This window comes from Salminus brasiliensis, chromosome 3, assembly GCF_030463535.1.
Source record: "Salminus brasiliensis chromosome 3, fSalBra1.hap2, whole genome shotgun sequence".
NCBI classification, from domain to species: domain Eukaryota; kingdom Metazoa; phylum Chordata; class Actinopteri; order Characiformes; family Bryconidae; genus Salminus; species Salminus brasiliensis.
In genome coordinates, this window is record NC_132880.1 from 3,345,598 (window position 1) to 3,367,842 (window position 22,245).

General features: G+C 45.6%; 1 protein-coding gene across 1 annotated transcript in view; it reads left to right on the plus strand.

The window, feature by feature from the left end:
* The first annotated feature begins 4,027 nt into the window (after positions 1 to 4,027).
* tanc2a (tetratricopeptide repeat, ankyrin repeat and coiled-coil containing 2a) overlaps positions 4,028 to 22,245 on the plus strand; it is a 160,363-nt gene continuing 142,145 nt past the window's right edge. The window contains exon 1 of the mRNA XM_072675189.1: positions 4,028 to 4,327. The gene's annotated coding sequence lies outside the window, so the exon portion shown is untranslated. The remainder of the gene's footprint in view (positions 4,328 to 22,245) is intronic.

Genomic DNA, 22,245 nt, shown 5'->3' on the forward strand with positions numbered 1-22,245 from the left:
GCTCGTCCAGAAAAGTGTGCCCTTTACACTTACAGACTACAGGAGGAGCCCAGTAGCAGGAAATGCATTTTTGTCCCCCTTACTGCTGCTTTAAAGTAGATGAATGCTTTCATTAAAAGGGTGTCCACAAACATTTGGACATGTATAGCGTACATCTGACGTCCTGCAGCAGATGTCTCTGGGAACTCCCTTCACTGCTATGGCAAAGTCTTCTATCCGGAATAGGGGGGATTTGTGTGAGGACTAGGCCTAGTGAAGCGTACTTCCCAGAGGTAGGTCAAATGTTTTGGGACTCCTCGGAGAAAGCGCCTGATTAATAACATCCCATCTTCAAGGCAGTGCGTCTTAAAATAGCCCCAGACAGCGAGAGCTTTGATCTGGTCAAAAACAGGAAATTTGATAGGAAATGTTTTGTGCGGAGCATTAGATTCTTCTCCATTTCGCCGGGCTGGGCTGGGCCGGGCCAGGCCGGGCCGGGGCTATTGTGCGCAGCCTTTCCGAGGCCCATCCAGACGACGTATCAATCAGTGCCATTAGACTTTGACTCAATTAAGCGTTGGCACTAAGCAACTGGAAATCGAATCTGTTTCGTGTTAGGCCGTTTTCCGTTAATGCTTCGTCCGATCCGTCCGACAGGCCTCCTGTTCTCAGTGCCAGGCACCATCTGCGCTGTGCATGCTTCAAAGCCGACTAGGCCTATGTTTAGAAGCCTACTTACACGTTGCAGAGGGTTGTGGACGCGGAAATCCTCGTATAGTCTCACCCACATTAAAAATTCTCCACCAAGCACTGCTTTGACTCACTCAATCGTGGAGACCTTTATGCACCTAGTCTGAAATGCAGATAATGGTGATTGGGATGGATTAGATGATCAGTGTGCTCCTTTATTACGTTCTTACAACGGCGCTCCACTCCAGACGTACGTCTGGAGAAAAGGAGCTATTGTTGGGCTCTTTGTTCGTTGTTCTCTGAAAGCAGCCAAAACGAGGGTATGAGGAACATCTCAGGAATGCTCACAGATGAGTTGGAAACCTCTGGCCAGCATTTGCGTCCACACGTCCTCAAACGAGACCTATTTTTGGAATTCTCCAGTGACGCTTCGGCCCAGAGAGATGCCATCTGCATCATCTGTGGATCTTTGGCGAGTGTGTGCATGTGTGTGTGTGTGGAGAGCCTTTTCTCTGGAGGTTTGCGTCTGGGCAAAAGTGGACAACAACAGATGGATGCCGTTCACCGTCTTTAGTTCTGCCTGATCCTCGTAGCTGGATGTGATGAAGCGCTCCTTTGATAAAGATCAGTTCGCTTTTAGATGCTTAGATCTGATGTTTCCAGCGGACGTGATCCGTTGGCCTGTTCCCTGTTTTGGAGACCCCCATCGCAGGCTCAGTGAACAACAAAGATATCCCTCTGACTTTGCACCAAAACAGAGCAGGCCTCATTTAAACAGAACTGCATTTGTTTGCATATTTCAGAGACTGTAGAATTCCTGGCCTGTTCCTGCTTGGATCCCCCAGACCAACAACCTCCCCATGGCTGTTTAGAGCATCAGGCAGGAGCTCTATGATCTGGGAAAGCATGAGTAACTGCACGACTCTGCATTCTATGTCAGCGGAGGGGTTTCGAGGAATTCCTGGAGGTGAGGTGTGTAATACTCAATAAAGATATAGGAGGAGGCCGTCACACCAATTTAGCTGAGGGTCACAAGTGAACTTCTAATGGCGTAAATTAGTCGTGTGAAAACAGCCTATATAACCCTGAACTTGGGTCAACCCCAAGCCCACCTCCTTCATGAATAATCCAGAAGCATAATCCCGCCCCTTACACACTAATAATAAAAATAATAATCCAGCATAACATCGATAACTGCTCATGAATGATATAACAAAACCCCGCCCACAGCATACTAGTTTGTAATATCCTTATTCATAAATACTCCCCCTTAACCCCGCCCATCTACTGAATAATGTATTAGAAGTCAGCTCTGGACTTGAAAAATGCATCAGAACCCTGCCCTATATATAAACAGTCCTTCATGAATAATCCCACATCAAAATCCCGCCCCTTAATCCCTGCTGGAGAGCTTTAGTAAATCAATAATCCAGCATTAAACCAATAACTGCTCATGAATAATGTAGCATAACCACACCCTCATCATACCAGTTTTTAATATCCTGCCCTTTGCATGCTCATTCATAAATACTCCCCCTTAACCCCGCCCATCTAATAAATAATGTATCTGAAGTCAGCTCTGGACATGGACAATCCGTCATTACCATGCCCTGCATATACACACTCATTTGTGAATAATCCCACAGCATAATCCCGTCCCTTTCATGCTATTGGAAAACTTCATAAATAATCCATCATAACTCCACCCATCAAGCATAGTCCTTTTATATAATGCAACATAACCACGCCCTCATCACCCTGTACATACTCATTCATAAATATCCCACCTTAACCCCGCCCCCTAATGAATAATCTATTCACAGCCAGTTCTCGACATGACAAATCCATCATCACCCTGCCCTATATACACTCATTCATGAATAATCCACGCCTGCCCTCCTTCATCAGCTCATCTCGCTTACAAATAATCCAACACTGGCATGTCCAGCACAACACTTCAGGCGGTGTTAGAGAGGCTAATCAATGCTAACTCATGAATAATCAATGACAGCCCCACCCAAAGGAGCCCCAGTCGTGAATAGTCAAGCATACCCCCACCTTCCTTCTTACAGGATGAAGATATAGACTTTAGCTGAGGACTAGGGGGGGCATCACTGGGCCATTTTCTTGCCATTTCCAGCTGAAGCTGTGACAGGATGTAGGCTAAAAACTCGACCTCGTTCACACCTGGTCACTTCATGAGACTAGTATCTGGATTGTATCCTGATAAGACTTCAGACACATGTGTTTACTCATTGTCTAAAGTGTCTCAGGCTGTGTGAGATCTGTGCTCTCAGATCAGACCTGAAGGGGTGTAAGTGATCGGATTTGTATCTGGTTTAAATGGGGCTTGGATGTGTTCCACATTTTAATGTGGTTTGGCCTTATCCAGATATAATCCTGATCCTACTCAAGATGTATGACGTTACCAGGTGTAAACAGGGTCTACGGGAAATAAAGATATGCTTTATTTATTTCTGAGTGAAATATTATTGATAAATTAACTCTACAGTATGAATGCATGGCAAATTAAGGCTAATGCAGCTAACTGGAGTGCTTGCTAAGGGCCTAAGTCAAGTTTTGCTTAGGGTCTTGGGAAAACTAGGACTGCCCCATGTTCTGCACATGTTTACGCTTTCTCACATATAGCATATTTGCTTATTAACTCATTAACCAATAATTAAAAAGCGCCATATGTGTCTGGCATGTCAGAGCAGTTTTTAAAAATGCAGTTAAACATCGTTGTCCAATGAAAAACATGTATCTCCAAATTAACAACTTGTTCTTTACTAGTTTACATTTACATTTACGGCATTAAGCGGACGCTCTTCTCCAGAGCGACTTACAAGGGGACTCGTATTACAGATGTGGGCCAATGCAGTGTTAGGAGTCTTGCCCAAGGACTCTTATTGGTGTAGCGCAGCATAGCCACCCAGACCGGGAATCGAACCCCAGTCTCCTACATGGTGTGGTATTATCTGTTGCGCCACACCAACCATCCAGTTTAGTCTATTCTGAGTAATTTCGAGCGTTCCTATTGGTCCATTTACCCTGAAAGGGTTCAAATTATGGAAAAAACAAAAACAAAACAATGGCCTGGGATGAGCATTAGGGATTATACAGTCTATAAATAATAGTAACTATATATAATTCTATTTTATTATATAGTAAATAAACCCAGCTTTCACTATTAAGCTACTAAATGCACCTTTCTCATGAATAATGCAGATTAGCCCCGCCCGCTACGCGCATAGTAACTCGAAACCCCGCCCTCGCTCATGAATAATTCATGCAGGCGCCGCCCCTCAGATTCTGCTGGAGAGCCAGTGCCGTGCTCACGCTGCTCTGTCCCCCCCGGTGGATGCGGGTTTGGCGTCGAGGCTTCGGGACTGCCCTTCTTGTTTTGCTTCGCTCTGCTCACACACACACACACACACACACACACACACACATTCAGACCGCATACGGCATTCCAGCATTCCCACAGCAGGAATTACGGTGTTGTGGAGCTCCGAGGAGGACGAGGGGGAGAGAGGCGCGGTGAGACCGGAGGGGTTCGCTCTTGGCCCGGGCGCGCGCTGCAGTGCCAGCTGCTCCGTCTGAACGCGGCTGTGGGTCTGACTGGAGAGCGACCAACAGGAGGGAGGGAGCCTGGACGGTAGGTCTGCCTCGCATAGTCACATAGCAGAGAGGTGTGTGTGTGTGTGTGTGTGTGTGTGAGAATTCGCTGTGATGAGCTTATAAATGTAATATAGAAACATTATAAACGCGATACGTGCGCGTGCGTGATCGACCCCTTCCCACTGCGCTCCGGGAACGCGCTGACAGGTATCAGACGATCACGTTCACGGAACGCAGCCCGGTTCTGTTTCCGCGTGAACTGTGGAGCCAAGCCGCCGGTACCGAGCACGCAGGTGTGGGTTTGTGGGATTTGGTGTGAAAGCAGCAGAACCTGGTTTGGACGCGTTATCGCCAACGTTAACGTTCACAGAGTCCTTACAAGTACACAAAAACAAAGCCAGCTAACGTTAGCTACCAACTTCACACACACACACACACACACACACACACACACACACACACACACCGCCCAGTATCTTAAGACTAACGTCTTCCCTCTCTGATACTGTAACGTCTGTCTAAAACATCCCAGCCAGCACTAGACGTCAGAAAGACCTTGGATTGTAACGTTGGACAAAGAGTGAATTTTAGTTGAAAATGAAAACACACAAGACGTTAGTCACATATCTATGAAACATGACTACTGGGTTGACATCAAGCTCCAACGTTAGACAGATGTTGGAATTTTGGTTGGAAATCAGTCACATATCCATTCCAAGCCAACATTGGGTTGATATCAAGCTCCAACGTTAGACAGATGTTGGAATTTTGGTTGGAAATCAGTCACATATCCATTCCAAGCCAACATTGGGTTGACATCAAGCTCCAACGTTGGACAGATGTTGCATTTTGGTTGGTTATCAAAATGACATAGCCCTGAAACACGCCTACTGGGTTGGTTTCAAGCTCTAACGTTGTACAGATGTTGGAATTTTGGTTGGAAATCAGTCACATATCCATCACAAGCCAACATTGGGTTGATATCAAGCTCCAACGTTGTACAGATGTTGGAATTTTGGTTGGAAATCAGTCACATATCCATTCCAAGCCAACATTAGGTTGATATCAAGCTCCAACGTTAGACAGATGTTGGAATTTTGGTTGGAAATCAGTCACATATCCATTCCAAGCCAACATTGGGTTGACATCAAGCTCCAACATTGTACAGATGTTGCATTTTGGTTGGTTATCAAAATGACATAGCTCTGAAACACGCCTACTGGGTTATTATCAAGCTCCAACGTTAGACAGATGTTGGAATTTTGGTTGGAAATCAGTCACATATCCATTCCAAGCCAACATTGGATTGATATCAAGCTCCAACGTTAGACAGATGTTGAAATATGGTTGGAAATTAAAATGACATAACCCTGAAAAACTAACATTGGGTTGACATCGAGCTCCAACATCGCACAGATGTTGAATTTTGATTGGATATCAAAGCCAAACATCCATGAAACACGACCACTGGGTTAATATCAAGCTCCAACGTTGTACAGATGTTAAGTTTGGGTTACTTTCCACCATGTCAACTAACATTGTTAGAATTTCGCATCGTTTAAACCTTAACATTACAAAGTTTAGCCGACGATGGGTTTTCGTCACCATACCTCACAACTAAATGTTATGTTACTTCGGTACGATGTTGGCATATGACGTTTACTAGATGTTGGATTTTGGTTACACAACATTGGTATGATTTAAGATTGCTATGCTGCAAATGAAGTAATACACCAACATATGGTGTGTAAGCAAGGCCAGAGCAGCTCCACTGTGGTTGGCTGGCACATGTTCTCCACATCTCTGAAACTGGGCTGGAGAGGTTGAGCACCATCCTTCCAAAAGATGTTTCCTCAGCTGCTGTTTTAAGAATTAGGGTTCTGGAGAGCGCTGTTTCAGAAGCCTGCACAGATGCTCAACCCAGGCTCAGCTGAGTTGACTGTGAAGGCCGTAGCATATTTACGTTCGGTGACCCCTCATGCCTTTTGGATGAGAGGTGTTTCACCACATAATAAGGAAATAACATGCATATTGATTTGCAGTGGCCTTCAACCATGTCCGGCACCTTCTCAGTGCGGAGGTCAAGCCCTGTTAGATGCAGGACTTACGGCCTTACACCTTCATCTTAGTATTGATGGACTGTCTTATTCCCCACACTAGTGAGTATGAGAATCGTAAGCTACATGCTAATTGACCAACACTCTGTTCCTCTAGTTCTCCAGTTCCTGCATGACTGTGTTCCTTAAAAACACACGGAAATATCAACCTTTTTCAAAGGCGGAAGCAGGAACACCTTCACAGAATTGCTTTAAAGGGTTTTACTGCACTCCAATAACGTAATGTGTGGCTTATAATTGACCAAGCCTCTCATAAAGCAACCTTAGAGGGGTTGAGTAGTTAACATGCAGATAGTCGGAGCTGTTAAGGGTATGCTAAGCTAATTTACGGGTTTAATTGAAAGCTGTGGTTTGCATAATTAATCAAATGGTTGTAAACATAATTGAGATGTCAGCAAGTCATTCAGAGGTTGGGGGGGTTTGGAGAAAAATGGGCTATTGTAGAGAAACGTACAAGTCCATTTTTTTTTTTTTATAATGGGGGTGTACGGATTCAGACGTCACCAGGTCTACACACAAATATAGCCACTTTTTTTTCACCATCCCAACCCACAAGTGAACCTACACACTGGTTCACACAGTAATGTTACCTACACACTAATGTTAATGCCAGTAAGGTAAAGGTAAATCTAAAAACAAAAGAGCTGCCTTGAATTTAGCCTTGCTAGTATCTCCTCGCCTCTAAAATACATGTTAAGAACGACATTTTATGCCGAATTTAATGTCAGAGCTGTTGTAAACCAGCGTCTTGTCAAATATCAGGAAGCATATTATAACTATTTCATGTATTTGTTTTGTAAAATGGAGAATTTAGAGGCGTTACACGCTTTAGACGTTTGGTTCCATTCACCCCCATTATAAACACATCTGACTCGGTGCGTTTCTCTGGAGCGAAATGTTGCACGCCAAAAATACCTGAATGACTTAGTTTGCACTATAACCGTTTAATTAAGTAGGAATTTTGAAAATGAGGTGAAAATTCCCTTTAAGCTTGCCCACGAACCCCAGCCATACTGTATATGGGCAGATTTCACAGCACTGTAAAGCTCTCCGGTACCTTACTGTATCCGACACACTGTGCCAAATCAGAGTCAGTTAAGACTCCCCTCACGCGCGGACTGTCCGGTGGTCTTCGCTCGGGGCGAGTGTGTGCATGACTGACAGTCGGCAGGTCTCTCTAACTGCTGTAAGAAATGCAGCGGGGGCCGCTGTTGAAAAGTGATTAAGGGGGAACGGCGGTGCGTTCAGAGGTTTGAGGGGCTTGATTGAGGCACTTGAGTGAAAATCACTTCAGTAAGTGTGTGTATGTGTGTGTGTGTGTGTCAGAGCACCTCCACCAGCATGAGCCATCCATCCTGGTGTGGGGGTGTCATCTGAGGAAATAACCTAATCATAATTTAGCGCTGCAAATTGATTCGGTTAGGCGGTTCGCTTGTGTGAGTGTGTGTCAGCGAGTGTGTGTGTGTGTGTGTGTAAGAGGGTTGATGGGGGGGGGGTCCTCTTAGGATAAATAGACCTGAGGGTGCTTAGCTAAACATGAGTGAAGGTGGAGGACCCCTGCCCTTCTGCTCTTCAGCAGGCGCTCTTTTTTACAAGGTAGGTTTGAGCTTATTTTGGGGGGGGGTGTTTAGTTTAAGAGGGGCTTTCACTGAAGGGGGCGCTAATAGAGATCTGACGCAGTGTGAATTAGCTCCCCGAGTGTCTGTTTTTAGGCAGTGTTGTCCTGACCTTGAACCAGGCCTTCCACAGCTCTCCTAGTTTTGAGCTGGAAGACCGTCACATCTTTGGTGTTGGTTGGAGCAATAAGGTTGTAGGTGGGCTTTGTAGTACTGTGTGTGTGTTTATATGTGTGTGTGTGTGTGTGTTGCCCAAAATCTGTGATGGGCTCATAATCCTTAGAAGTGGCCATATTGTCATCATGTTGTTATGCTATTTACATGTAATTACATAATTAATTACATAGTTATTGATTGAACAGCTTGCGATCTTCCTTTACGGAATACATACACACACACACACACACACACACACACAATCATGACTGCAAGAGCATGTCTGGAGTGGTGGCCAGCCCGGTTAGCCTTGCTCAAGGGAACCTCAGTCGGGCTGAAGCCTGCTTCTAAGATCATATTGAAATTACACTAAATGGACAAAAGTATTGGGACACCTTGTTTCTTCCAAAATTAAGGATATAAAAATAATTGATCTTGCTTTTGTTGGAGTAACTGTCTCTACAGCCCAGGAAAAAAGGGTTTCAACTAGATTCTGGAGGAGCATGGCTGTGAGGATTTGATTGCATTCAGCAGCAGTTCCACACTTCAGACTCTAAGCTGTTCTGTTATCTTTTGAGAACGTTTCTCACCTCAGCTGGCTGAAGATAACATCCGTAAATGAGGCCTAGAGGACCTCAGAGGGCGCTCTCTTAGAACACAGTGGTAAAAACAAAGGATCAGAACTGGTTCAAACGTCTCCTCTTCTGTTACAAAGCTTTGCGAGAGCAGTAATTGGTATTTAATTACTACATGCTTTTGTGTTATCGCCCGCAATAGCTGCACCTTGTAACCTCCAACAAAAGTTAGGTGTCCATTACATTTTAGAGACATGTTGAGAAATCTAGGCCCAAGATCCTCGGAAGAGCCCACACCTCGGAGGGTTTACAGCCCTCTGTGAGTAACACAAGACGGTAGATTTGTGTAATGTAGCCTGCTCTGTTATTTACAAGGATCCAGCATCCAGCAGTTCCATCCAGCAGTTATTGGAGTCTGGCACTGGGGAGGTGGGGATGGGGGGGGGATCTGTTGCCAGGGCAGCGAGGAACCACAAAAGCAGGCATGCCAGGTGTTGCTTTTTAGTGTGCGGGTCTTTGAAGCATCTGCACCCCCTGTGGGGGCGGCCTCCTTTATGGTGTCTGTTTTCCCTGTTTAGCTGCAGTTGGCTAGACATACAATCTTTGGCCATGAGGATCCCGTCGAGCTGCTGTTGAGGCAGAACAACAGACTTGGACCTGGACATGGACTTTGAGGCCGGGTAAGAGCACCAGAGTTCAGGTGCAGTTCATGTGGAGGGTGTATTTGAAACAGTAGGGCTGTAAATAATGACTGTTTCCTTAATTAATTTATTAATTAATTTATTTATTAATTAATAATTAACTATCCATCAACTGTTCAACAGTATGTTGACAGATCAAACCATTGCATTCTGCCGTTTCCATCAGAATTGGAACTGTCTGGTTCTTCTTTTGTGGTTCAGTGAAAAAAGAGACAACAAAGGATATAAACACATCCTCAGTGTGACGCAAAAGACAAAAACAATACATGCCCAAATGTTTGTGGACACCCCTTCTAATGGTTGCAGACAGATGCTTTCTTTTGAGATGAGTTGGGGAGTTGAGGTGGAATAATGATCACTCACTAATGCTCTTGTCACTATATGCAATCAAATCCTCACAGCAATGCTCCAAAATCTAGTAGAAAGCCTTCTCTTGACAAGAGAGACAGTAACTTAAAAAAAGTAGGATTAAATTTTTTTAAAAGCCTTGGTTTCAGAATAAACAATGAGTAAACAAGTGTCCCAATACTTTTGTCCATTTAGTGTGGGCTCATTTGGACGTACCATACCTTTGTGCTAATGCTAGAATTGTCATGTAATATGCTATGAGGAGGGTTCGGGGTGATCAACAAGGGTTCGCCCAGTGCTTTGCGATTGGGATGCCAGCTAGCTGTGAAGTGGGAGGGGTCTAGAGGTGATTGCAGAGTTACAGAGTCTCAGAGGGTTCACAGTGCAGTGCTGTGGTACTCCAGGACCAGTGGAACTGTTTGAGATACCATTCATACTAAGTATGCTAATGCCGTCTTGCTAAAGTTCTGTCCAATGATTAAACTGCAAGCCTTCGTGGTTAGGTATGTTCATGGACTGGGCGCCCCTCAGGCGATTGGGAAGTGTGTATTCCGAGGAAATACGCTTGAATACTTTGCTACTGGGGTTTCCAGCGCTCAATTACTGTTAGCTGGCAACAGCTCCCTGGCAGTGACGGGGTTGCAGAGCATTTGAGTTGACAGTGTGTCTGAAAGCTCAGACTAAGAGAAGAGTGGGGTCAGCGGTTGGCTACACATGCTCTTAATGAGACACTGTCTGATGGCTTCATTAAATAAATAGTAAAAACAATAGCAAGACCGCCCTCTACATTTTCTGCTGGATACTGCAGTCTGTCAGAATGACCATATGTATCACTTAAGCATTGGGTCTATAAAGTATTATTAATGCTAGAAGAGCAGAATGCTCTTTTATTCATTTTACTATATTTGTAACTGTTTAATTTCGCAGGAATGCAGACCCAGGGGGATTTCGTCACAGTTTCTACATTTTACACGTGTAAAAGTAACGTAAATGACCCATAATCAGTCCACCCATGGTCTTCTACTTAACCAAATGTGGTGTAGTTTGAAACCTCAGAGCTTGTTTCATTAGGCTAGGTACAAGAAGTAATTTAACACAATGGGTTTGTTATCGCCAGCGATAACTGTTGATTAACAAATTCCATCTGATACACTATATGGACAAAAGTATAGGGACACCTACATATTACACCTACAGGAGCTTTTATAGTATCCCATTCTAAACCCATAGGCATTCATATGGAGCTGGTTCTCGTTCTCTGGAGCTTTTCTGCACCCAGCACTCGGCCCTGACCCCGCTCTGTAACTTTACGTGGTCTGACAGACACTCAGTGGCTGAGCTGTTCTCTGTGAGCTGTTCCTCCTAAACGCTTCCACTGTTCAGTAATAACACCACTCACAGCTGATGGAGGAAGATCTAGGAGGGAAGGTCTAAATTTCACCAGCTGACTTGTTGTAGTTGGTGCAGCAGTGTCTCCTATTACATGCAGAACCACGCTGGAGTTCAGTGAGCTCTTCAGAACCTCCCGTTCTTTCACTGATGTGTGGAAGAAAGGCAGACTGCAGGGCTAGGGGCTTGATTTTATACACCTGTAGTAACGGGACGGAATCAAACATTCGTATCCAGTGATCAAGAGGTGTGTCCCAATACTTTTGTCTCCACAGTGTAATTTAGGATCACAGTCATGCTTATATGAATCACATGTAATCCTAATTTCAGTCCTACCTTCCTTAGATGGTCTCGCTTTATGATCCTAATCACCTTAATGACTGTCTGATGCTTGGAAGCTTCAGTCGTCTTCCTTATCTTCTTTCTTTCCTGCAGTCAAACAGAAAAGCGAAAGAAAAAAAATCTGCTGAAATGAGGCTCATGCCAGATGCCTGCTTTTCAGGGGGGCGAGTGGCGTGACTGTCTGGCTGAAGGAGGTTATTTCTGGGATGTTTTTCTGTCCTCTTGCGGCCCGACTGATCCCAGCCATGCAGGTGGTGTGTCGGGAGACGTTCCCCTAGAGTGCTAGTGCGAGAGCTCTTTGACGTTTTCTCGTTGTAGTGGTTCCGGCCGGCTCTAGGATAGAGTACACATGATCCTCGATCCGCACATACCTCCCAGCACAGGTGGGCTTCGGATGCAGCCGAATAGACCTTATCTCCAATCCTTGAGGGAGCTCACGTGTCCAGAACCCCCCTCCCCTCTGCCTCCTTGTGTTTGCCCCTATCCCGCAGGATAGACCTCCTTCTGCAGACCAACCATGAAGGGGGATAGAGTGTGTGTATGTGTGAGGAGGGTGGGGATTGGTGAGGGGGGTTTGAGGACCTCCTGGAATTTTTTTCTCTCTCCCTTTTCCTTTTTCTGGTGCATTCCTGTAGGCCGTATGTAATTACTTGACAGAGATGAAAAGTGGTGTCTAAAAGACAAGGGCCTGAAGCAGGTAGGCTATTTACTCATGTACTACAATACGTCTTTACTTAAACATGCCTGCTCTCCTTCTACGGTGGTGTATAGCCTGAAGAGAGAGATTTTCTGATTTAAGGATCCAGAAAAACCTTCTGATGATTTATCTTGAAGGTGAGAAGAGCTGCCCACTACTTAAAAAAGCAAGCCAGACAGGTAGCAACTCATTTCATTAATACAGCATTAAACATGTACAGCTGTTGCTCTGTAGGTCAACTGGTAGTATCACCAAAAACTGTGGAAAACATTAAAAATGAAGCCAAAACTGTCCGCCATGTTGTCATATTTGCAACCACAGTCTGCACAGTATAGACCAGAGGCAGAGCCAGAATCGCCTACTCTTTGGGTAGACCCGTCCCCTTCTCCCAGACCAAGCTGACAGTGTCTCAGACCATCTTTACTGAGCTTTCAGCGCAGAAGCTGAGCGGATTTCCCCCCTGGATTACTAGTTTGTCCGGTAAGTTAACACTCCAACAGTAAAAGTGCAGCTCATATAAGTTCCTCTACAACTCAGCTCCTCTGGTCCCTTCCAGCCAAGGCTGTCAGTCACTTCATTCCCCAGTGTAGCCACGCCTTCTTACGATAGAGCAGAATAAGGGGGTAAAAATGGGTCTGTGGAAACCAACTGTTGTAATTTGGAGACACTGGAGATGGAAAGACAGTTTAGAGGAGGAAAATGAGGTGGCAAGTGGGCGGGGTTTTGTCACTGAAACATGGGGATGGGCGGAGCTACATATCATACTGCGCCCGACCTGTGGTTGCTTCCCATGTTTTCTACATTCATTGATACAGACCAGGAGGCAAAAAAAAAACATTCCCAGATTCTGTCCCCAGGCCAAAGCCTTTCGATTCATAACAAATATGATGAAATGAATTAAATGGATGGGGTGGAGCTTCTTCTCTACCAGCATTCTGAAATGTTTGGCCCATATGGGCCCAAACCCCTCATCAGGGCCGGCACACAGACTCTGTTTGCTTTGGCTCTCTGGTGGGCCAGTTCTGTCCTCGACTGAATCCTGTAGTTAGGACCTTGCTTTGGGTCATTTGCACTCAGGAGACCAAACGGAGGCGGGGGAGCTTTTACAGCGCGGCACTGTTTAATATTTGATCATATCCCCCAGAGCTCTTACGCCAAGAAGAACGTGTTGACCCAGGTTACGGAGAGCTCAAGCGACAATCACAAGGGCTGGTTACAATGGAGGCTGATAAAGTCTTATTGACTTAACCTGCTGCTATCTCCAGATTTTGCTGTTCCATACACTGGTAATTTGTGGGAAATGCCCAAGAGCGGAGGTTCCCAGTCCAGTCCTGTCTGGTCCTTTTGGTTCCCAGCCAGTGAGAGCATGTGGATTGTGCTGTTTTGGGTGTGGTTGTGTTGTAAAATAGAGAGGGATGGAAAGTCATGAACTGATTGGTGGTTCTGATGGATGTTTTGGGAATGGATTGCACTGTCAGTGGTGAACCACTAGGCTACGTTCACACAGCTTTATTGTAACACATTATTTTAGGGCAGATCAGATTATTTCCAAATCAGATTTGAGTCACTTTCAGATGTGAAAGACTGACTGCCGGGCTCCCCTGCACCTACCTCATTGATACAGACCATCGCATATGCTAGCCATTCTCTGAATCTCTGATCAAATCTAATAAATAAAATAAATAAATGGCAGTTCTGCCCATTGTTCTGGCTATAGCGCTTGTGCGGATCTCCACATCCAAGGTGTAGGGTTGGGTTTCCCTATTAGCGCCGCAACATCCCCACGAAATCTTCTGCTTGCAGCATAACCAGGGCGGGACTTTATTTCAACCAGTGATCGGACACCTCATTTCTAATGTCGTGCACCAATATAAGCCACTTACAGTCAGGAATGTGAACCGTCAAGTTAGCCAAATCTGATCTAAGCCAAAAAAAATGGAATTAATTTATTAGGTTTGCAGTGAGAATGTTGCCCTAGCCGTGGCCTAGCCTTTATCCGAATCTGGGAAACCGTCTCCAAAGTGCATTCAGCTTAATTAACCCCATTAACCTTCTATTCAGCCTCATTCTTATCAACACCGACCTCCTCTGGAGCTGAAGGTGTTCAGAGTCACAGTGTTGAGTCCGGTGTTAAACTGCAGAGCTTATTGAAACTCTACAGATTCCTGTACTGGGAAGAAAAGCCCAGATTCAGCATCTCCCTGCACTGCAAATCCACCTAGTGCTAGTTGCCCTGACCAGTTGCGACACTGTCCCTCCTTTTTTTTCTTTTTTAAACCGTTAAAGGGGGAAACGCATTGTTGAACAAAAGCAGCCTTTCCAGAGCTCCTTTCCTGTTATTCAGGAGTGACGAGTGCATGAACACAACTCTGCCATCCAAGGCATCTCATTTGCCTGCTCGATTTGCCTAATGTATCTGACTTGTAAATGTGAGGTTGCTTCCAGGGTCAACTGCAGTTTATATGCAGGCATGTTGTTGGGCCTTTTGATGTGAACAGTGTAGTAAACGATTGTACTGTGCTGTTCACACCAATGCTCTTGTTGCTGAATGCAATCAAATCCTCACAGCAATGCTGCTCCAAAATCTAGTAGAAAGACTTCTTCTACCCTGGACAGTACAGACAGTTACTCCAACAAAAGCAGGATCAACTCTTTTAATTCCCTTGTTTTTTTTTTAAGGAAACAATAAATGAGCCAGTGTCCCAATACTTTTGTCCATTTACTGCATTGAGGGGGTGGAGCTATCTGAGTTGTAATGTTGAGCGGTCATTTAACTTGCTATTGACCTTTAGGCAAATAATTCATACTAGTTCTAGTTTTAGTGACTACTCACTAGGTCACACCAACACTCTTGTCGCTGAATGCAATCAAATCCTCACAGCAATGCTGCTCCAAAACCTAGTAGTAGAGACAGTAGAGACAGTCACTCCAACAAAAGCAGGACAAACTCTTTTTAATACCCTTGATTGCAGAGGAAACAATGAATGAGCAGGTGTCCCAATACTTTCGTCCATTGATCGCATTGAAGGAGGAGGAGCTGAACCTTTCGTTGTGTCCCTTTCTCCAGGGCCCGGAGCTCTCAGGAGGACAGACGTGTGGTCGAGTCCTAAGCACACACATTGCGTCCACCACAACCAGTTAGTCTGCTTGAACTGGGTTATTCAAGGTGATGTCTTCCCCCAAGGCCACCAGTCGCTGCACACAGCAGTGCCGTGCTCTTCCCTGCTGCAGTTCGCCAAACTCGCTGTTCTGCCACCTCGCTTTGATTCAATCTGATGGCTGATCTCTCTCTCTCTCTCTCTCTCTCTCTCTCTCTCTTCCTCTCTCTCTGTGTCTCTGTCTCTGTGCTTTCAGCACGTTGCACTGTCTAGGCTGGGTATTGCACCAGCTGCAGGTAAGCTTCAGTAGGCCAGAAGAGCCGGACTCGTCTCCCTGTCTGGACAGCTGCTCTCTCTATCCCTCTGTCTGAGCAGTGGACTCAGAGAGAGAGAGGTTGATGTTATTACTCTGGCTGAGCTGCTAGCGCTGGTGGCTTACAGTAAGAGGAAGTGCTTTCCGCCGGGCTGGAGCGTTACAGCTCATTTGACAGCGGTAATATGAGACGCCATTGTCTTCTGTGTATTGTGTACCTGCCGTTAGGACTGTTTTGGGCCTGAACGTGCCCTTTGTGTGCTCTTGACTGCACGTAGGGATGTCCTGATCAAGTGTCTCTTGGTGCCTCTGGGTCTGATCATCAGAGTCATTTAATATTGAGTGTTGGTAAAGTTGGAGGTAATTCAGCCACACGGTTCACATTTCAAATGTGTTGAAGTTAGCAAAGCCACTCAGTTTGCAAAAGACCTGCTATAAGGCCGGCAGTGGCCAATGAAACTAAATGCATTTAGAGGGCGTGTGCAGGGTGACACCATCTGAACAACCTGATAAAACCTACAGGCAATGCCTGGGGAGGCTAAGGGGAAACTACGCTGAACCATAAATGGCTAAGCCGACCAAACCTGACAATGCAGCGTGGAAGAGGGTCGTCTAGCTGGAGCGAGAGTCGTGGGTAAAACCCGGGAGCGAGCGAAAGCGACTCGCTAAATCTGAATATAGCCGGATGGTCCGCTCGAGGACGTGAACAAAGAACTGAAGCTAGCCTAAACACACCGTGATTCGTGTCCTGAACCTCTTGGGCTACCTTGAGTCTCCTTAAGTACCCCCAGTCTCAGGTGAAACACACAAGACATGATGAACCTGGCAAACTAGAAATGAACCTGAATCAAACTCATGAACAAGAATTAAGACACTGAACTGAATCATTGAATCAATACCAGAACGAAAACACAACAAAAGTCCTTATGTGAGCCTGTGGGCAGGGGCTCGGAATCGCCCTGGGGGCGCAACACCGAGGGGCTGACACTTATACTGTCTTGGTATCAACATATGCTTGACTGACTCGACTGATTAATCTGATTAGTTTGGCTGCACCGATCTTTAAGGTCCGTTAAAAACCCGATATTTGACAACGTCCAAGTTCTGATGAGTTTTAGTGCTTCTAGTGCAGGTCCCCTTCATGCCACCAAAAAAACAGCTCCAACCCCTTGGAGGCATGGAGTCCACATGACCTCTCAAGTAGGGCTGGGCAATATGGTAAAAATATTGTATCGCGATATTTTAAGATATTTTCACGATATTACACAATATTCATCAGGATAGACGTGACCGCAGACGAAAGTAGAGAAGGATTTTTAAAAACTGCCATCCGAACAGTGATTTTTATTGTGATTATTTTGTTTACAGTGCAGCACTTTATTTAGGACACAAGCAGCTGATCATTGTTATTTAAGCACTGATCGCGTGAAAATTATGTATCATGATAAGAAAAGTTCACGATTCGATGAAATATTGTGATATTGCCCAGCTCTACCCTGAAGGTGTCCTACGCTATCTGGAACCAAGACATTAGCAGCAGATCCTTTAAGTCCCTGCAGAGAGGGGCAAAACCTTAGACAGCTGTGCCACCAATGAGCCCGGTTTATTCCATCCACCACCTCTTTAATCTTTAATTTCACCGTAATACAGAGGGAGTGAACTGAGGAACCGCAAAACATTATCAAGGTATTAATAACAAACATGTACAGTGGGTCCAAAACTGCAGTGCAGCACCAAATCCAGTTAAACGGGTCTGATTATGCTAGCTGGACAGGTCAGTGTAGGGCTGTGTATTGTCAAGAACCTGCCGATACGATACTGCGTATCACGATACAGGGGTTACGATTCGGTATACTACGATATATTGCGATACTTCGCAATTTTGTAAAAATTAATTTTAGGAAAACTCATAGCATAAAAACTCCATCATCTTGAACACAACACTAAATGAACCCTTGTCTGACACCAATCTTTACATCTCAACTATTCATTAATAATCAGTACTGCAGGCTCCAGAGGGGTCCAGCGGAATAAGGCACTGTCACTATGACCAGAGGATCGCTAGTTCGAATCCAAGTCATGCTGCTAGCCATCGGCAGCCGGGGCCCAGAGAGAGTCTCCTTCATATGCTTGGAAAAGCTTATTGTTCTCACGATATCAAAATTTATCACGATACGATAAAATATCGTGTTATTGCCCAGAATCTAGCGATACTTTAATTTATCAATATTTCCGATATATCAATATTATCTGCACTTAAGGTACTGACAGTATCCATAATACGCTCAGGAAGGAATACGTGACAAATTGTGATGTATTTTATCGTAATAATGCTAATATCGTTATGTCGTTCAGCTTTAGCAAGGAGCTAACCTGTAACACCAGCATAACATAACATGACACAGCATCATACAACAAGACGTATTAAAGGAACTGAAGTAAAATGAGGTAATTCAATGCTAAATTAGAGGTAATTCAGAAACCAAAGAATTATGGGTATCTCCCTTCATTATGCTCCAATATTTACACTATTTATAATATTTTCCATATCATTATTAGTTTCTGTTCTGTTTATTCGAGTATGTCAAGACCGCCCGTCAGATCCCGTCAGATCAGTCGCAAAACAAGCTGAACTGAAACTGAAAAGGTCTAATCTCCAAATCTAAAATTCTGTTGACTGACATCATCAGTAATTGGAACGAGGCCAGCCTGGTATTTGCTACAGCCCGAGCTCTCCTCTTACGTCTGTGAGAGTTAACTAACAGTGTCCTTGGTTTTGCTCCCAGAAATTCATCAAACCTGGCTGATCTGTAGTAGAGGAGCGCTGACCTTCACGGGTCGTTCGGGCTCTGTATTTACATCGGCCTTCAGAGACTTCAGAATCAAGCCATTGTTCGCGGACGCCAGAGGCGGTGCCGAATTGCGCATTAGAGTGTGGACTTCTGCAGGCGTCTTCATCCCTCCTCTGCTGGTGTGGTGGTGGACAGTCTCTGTCATTGTTGGACCAGATGTCTCTACGGTGATCTTTGACCCCTGCTGCCCAGAGGGCGCATTAGCTATGGCGTATGTAGGAGTGCTGGGGTGGGGCAGTTAAGGAGCAGCCCCTGATAGAAGCATGTTTAAGTGAAGCGTCAGGTCGGAGCTGTCGGAGCTGTCGGAGCTGTTTATGGTCCTAACTGGCTCGTACCGGTCCTGGTACTGGCTGTTTCTGCTGGTAGGGCACCTCAGTGGGCTTTCTTCCACTGTGAAGGCCTGTCTTTTCTGCAGGGACGTATTCAGTATACCACTGAGGTCTGAATGTTCTCCACAGTGTACAGTGGGCTGGGAATTTCAGGGTAGCAGTGGGAAATCCTTGATGGGACATCAGAGGGAAATGATGTAATGACTTTGTAGGGGCTGTACGTTGCGTCGCGTCAGTGATTTCTGGGCACCCACAATCCTGCTGCCAGTTCACTGGTCGTCCTTCATCTGAGCACTTTCGGTAGGTACTGACCACTGGTCAGTGTAGGGCTGTGTATTGGCAAGAACCTGTCGGGGTTTAAACACAACACTAAATGAACCCTTGTCTGACACCAATCTTTACATCTCAACTATTCATTAATAATCAGTACTGCAGGCTCCAGAGGGGTCCAGCGGAATAAGGCACTGTCACTTTGACCAGAGGATTGTTGGTTAAAATCCCGGTCATGCTACTAGCCATTGCCAGCCGGGGCCCAGAGAGAGCGCAGTAGGCCTAGCTCTCTCTAGGGGGGATAGATGGCACTTTCTCTCCACATGAGAGCACTTCTGGTAGGTACTGACCACTGCATACTAGAAAACACCCACAAGACCTGCCTGATTTTTCAGGGTGATGTTCTGACCGTCTGTGTTGTCTAGCCAACAATTTGGCTTTAAATCAAAACAGGGTGGTGCAGCAGTCAGTTTTGCTAATGGGGGCGTTTTTACACTCTTTGAATGTGCTACAAGGGGTTCTCTGAGTGATGCCCTTCTCTTAAAATCTAGACCTAAATCCAATTTCCAGAATTTTGTTCTTGCTGGACGTTTATGGGAACAGTTAACGTAACTGATTGGCCTCTTAGTGTTACACCAACCAAGGCCTGGAAACTGGATTCAAGGTCTTTGAAGAACTCAAAGTACCATTTTTAACACTCTAAAAGGTTCCTTCTATGGTGTTGTTCAAAGAACCATTTGTAGCCCCTTTATTGTAAGAGTGTAGGTTTTAAAATAGCCACAGAACTTAATTTTGACCAGAAACGTAGCAGAAACTATTATGATTATTATGATCAATGCTAACAGATCCTTACAGTCCAGTATCGACTCAGTTGAATCACCACCTTCAGATCAATGCACTTTTACACCCGTCGTGTGCAGCTGCATGCTAAAGTGCTGAGTGCTGGGGTTTCTGCCCATTATGTCTCTGCTTAGGCCCAGGATTCTTTATTTATTAGCACTAATTCACCAACTGCTGCTACATGGGCCGGTTGCTGACAAAAGTGTGTGTATGTGTGTGCGGATGGCCAGACTGCAGCACTGAGAGAAACCGTCCGTCACTTCAGAGTAAAGGTCACATCATCCTGTAACCTTTGCCAGCTGCTTAGCTCCCATATGCTGAAATATATACGAAGGAAAAGCCCTAACCCTAAGGTACTGCCTCTAACCATGTTCTGGTCATCTGCAACTGATTCTAATTCTACACATTTGAAGTTGGGGGTCCAACGTTTTCCTCACAGGGAAATGACATGTCTATTAATGATTAGTTATAGTTGCAAACGTAACTCGGTCCTGCAGATTACAACATCCGAAGAATTCGACCCTTCCTCTGCTGCATTCTCTCTTCACTGGATTCCTGCAGCTGCTGCCCAGGTCAGACCCCTGGCCTACAAAGCCAAGACTGGACCAGCCAGCCCCTCCATACTTGACGGCATTGATCAAAAGCTGATCAGTACCAAGAGCCCTTTGATCTTTAAGTATGGCTTGGCCCGACCCACCATCCCTTAAAATCCACGGAAGACGAGCGTCCAGGCTTTTTTTTCTGTCCTGCACCGAAGTGGTGGAACGAACTTCCCCTGGGAGTCCGAACAGCAGAGTCCAACGCTCGCTGTCCTCAAACCCAGACTGAAGACCCTCCTCTTCTGAGAGTACTTGGGTGAATAGCAGAGTACGATGGTCTCCATATTTACTGGTGTTTAGTCGTGTCTGAGCTTAGAGGGAGTCTCAGGGACGAAGCCATTTCCATCCATTTTTAGTTCCAGACACTTTTTTTTGGAAGCAATAATGACTTCAGGTATCGTCCTTCACATGTAACCTTCGCCTCCATCCCGCGTGGCTGAACATGGACTATTTTTGGCTATTCTCATATGTGCGTTTTTTCTTCTCTTCCTCTCCGAAACCGGACTCCTCTGACCTCCACAGCACGTTTCTGTTCTTACGAGACGAACAACAAAAAACACAGAGGAGAGGAAGGAGGAGAAGAAGAAGGGTCCCCTTCAGAGTCTCCTGAAGATCCGCGTATTCCGGAGGACCGGAATCCAAGACCTGCCGTCTCCGAGTCTGACCATGAGAGCAGAGAGAACCTCCGGGAGAACCTCTAAGCCGAGCTGAGCTGGCTGATTTATGGCCTCAGCTCCGACATGACATGAGGCCATCTGACCTTTATCTGCTCTGACAGAGCTGCTTGTTCCAACACTGCAACAACTGCTCAGGTTAGCAAGACTGGTGCCGAGCCGAGGACAGAGCGAAGATCTGGCACCGGACATTTCCCATTTGGGTGCAGCAGTTAGCAAGCTGGCTAGTTCAGCTCTGCAACCATAAACGTGAGTCTATCCACCCTCAATATGGGCGACCTCTTGGTATATTCGGAAAATGCGTGTTACGGGGTGGTTAACCGCTTTGTGGCGACTTGTGGGAGCGTCAGCATGAGACAGAAGGTCGCCGCCCATCTCTGTGTTATGGAGGGGAAATTATTTCATCGTCGACTGAGGCGGAGGTACAGACTGAAATTTTTTAACCTCTAGGGGGCGCACTAGCCAGGTCAAAGTGTCATTAATCTGACTAAATTTATCCACCTGCTGTTACACTGTTCTGACGCATCTCTCAGGTGTTTTAGGAGATCTGATAGAGAGGGAAAGCACACTGGTGGAAGCTCCAGCGCTGGTGTAAAGTGCGGGGCTCGGTTGCACCCTTTTCCTGGCTGCTGCTGCTGCTGCTGCTGCTGCTGCTGCTGCTCCTGTCCTGCTGAGCCCACTAACCACTTTCTTTCATGCCGACCTAAGTCTCACTTAATGAGGATAGCCTCATGTGGGGGAGAACGCCGGCGGTGGTCTTTGCACTGGGTACCGCTCTCGAGGGAAAACTCCTACTGTAAAGACTACGTTAACCCTCTGACGTGGAGAGGTGGTGCTGTCATTTTGCTAAAGATATATATACACTATATGTCCAAATGTTTCTGGACACCCATTCTAATGAATGCATTCAACAAATGCAAACATACACTCTCCAGAGCAGATAAACAGGAAGCTATTGGCACCATGCCCTCTAATGCCAGGCGTGGGCTAGAGGGGTATGAAGACCCCCCAGCAGCATTGAGCTGTGGAACAGTGGAAG